Source organism: Nothoprocta perdicaria, unplaced genomic scaffold, assembly GCF_003342845.1.
Source record: "Nothoprocta perdicaria isolate Ctin4 unplaced genomic scaffold, notPer1 scaffold_103, whole genome shotgun sequence".
NCBI classification, from domain to species: domain Eukaryota; kingdom Metazoa; phylum Chordata; class Aves; order Tinamiformes; family Tinamidae; genus Nothoprocta; species Nothoprocta perdicaria.
The window spans coordinates 731021-732831 of NW_020454128.1; positions in this window are offsets into that span (position 1 = coordinate 731021).

A 1811-nucleotide genomic window follows, 5' to 3' on the forward strand; every position below is an offset into this window, starting at 1 on the left:
TGGGCTGGGGGCACAGCTGGGGCCAGGAGGCCAGGCACTGAGCTTGGCGGGATGTTCCTGGGAAAGCAGGATGCCCTCAGGAAAGTGGGATGCTCCTGGGAAAGCAGGATGCCCTCAGGAAGCTCCCAGGAGTGCAGGGTGCTGCCAGGAACGCGGGATGTCCCCAGGCAGTGCCACCAGCTGCAGGAAAAGGGCTCGTCCTGCTCCCTGTCCCTCTCCCTGCATGTGCAGCTGCCCCTGCTGGGGCCGGAGCCCACGCGTCCCCCGCCCCAAGATGCCCATGTCCCCCGCTCCAAGGCCTGTGTGCCACCACCCCGAGGCGGACGTGTCCCCCAGAATCACTCCCACAATAAACACACTGTGACGCCCCACCGTGTCTCCAGAGCCAGGGACAGGAGGAGGGCTGGGCGGCTGCGAGGGGTGCCAGGCTCCACAGGCAGTGCCAAGCTGGCCCCCTTGCCTCTAAGCCCTGTCCTCACAACAAGAGTGCTCTGCCCTGAGCCCTGAGGACGGGGATGGGGACAGGAATGGGGACAAGGATGGGCAAGGTGGCCTCAGGGCAGTGGAAAGGAGAGCGGGACAGGGCCGCATGGGGCAGGACGGCCTCACAGGCTGCGGTATTGGCTGCTCGGCAGGTTTTCCAGGCAGCGATTTCCATGTCTCACAGCCATATAAATATGCATGCAAAAAACCACCAATGAAGCACACAAATAAGGAGCCTCTCCGAGGTAACCTGTGCCCCAGGACATAACGGGCCTCGGCAGAGGCAGTTGTCCTGCCTGGTGCAGGGCCAGGCACCCAGAATGCCCTTGTAGTGGGGTTGGGGTGGTCCAGGACGTGGGGGACGGTGGCCCAGGTCAGTGACACCAGGCTCAGCAGCAGCGCTCGAGGAAGGAGAAGGGCTTTTTTCCCTCCCCACACAGCACTGGGGAGTGGGTGTCATGGACATGTCTGAGGTGACATGTCACCAAGTCGGCACATCAGGGTGGCACCCGCATGGGCACATCTGCGCCCAGTCTGCCAGGACTCCCAGCCCAAGCCCTGCCTCCTGCAGTCCAGGTGCTCCCAAAAGCCAGGCCTAGCTCTTCCCACCCCGTTACCCTGGCAGGGTACCTGCCCACACACCCTGCAGCAGGGAGGGACCCCGAGAACCCCCACCACAGGGTGCTGCAAAAAGCAGCGCCCAAGGCAGATTATTCGGAAAGAGCGGTGGAGCATTGGAACAGGCTGCCCCGGGAAGTGGGGCCTGGGCCATCCCCAGCAGTGTTTAAGAAACGTGTAGATGAGGCACGTGGGGAGGCGGTTTGGCAGGGTGGTGTTTAAGGGCTTATAGTTGCACTCAGTGGTCTTGAAGGCCTTTTCTAGCCATAATGATTCTGTGATAACCCGAAGCTGGTCAGCTGGGTCCTTCCCTGCCTTTCTCGTGTGCTCACTTGTGCGCTTTCAAGCTGAGAAAGCAAATTCAACGGGCACACAGATGGGAATGGGCACAGGAATGGGGAAGGGAATGGGGACAAGCATAGGGAGGCATGCAGGGATATGGAAAGGGATGGGAACGGGCACGGGGTTGGGAATGAGCACCGAGTTGAGCATGGGGATGCGGTGGGCAAGGGGAGGGGACGGGGAGCGCTGCCCCTTTAGGCGCGGCTGCGCGGCCCGTTTTAAGAGGCGACTTTGCCCTTTTAAGCGCGGCGCGCGGGCCCCGGGCGGGCGGGCGCATGCGCGGCGGGCCGGCGGGCGGGCGGGGCCGGGACGTTGCTACATTCAAGTTGCTACTTTGTTGCCTCCGCTTCCGGCCGCGCCGCGGGGGG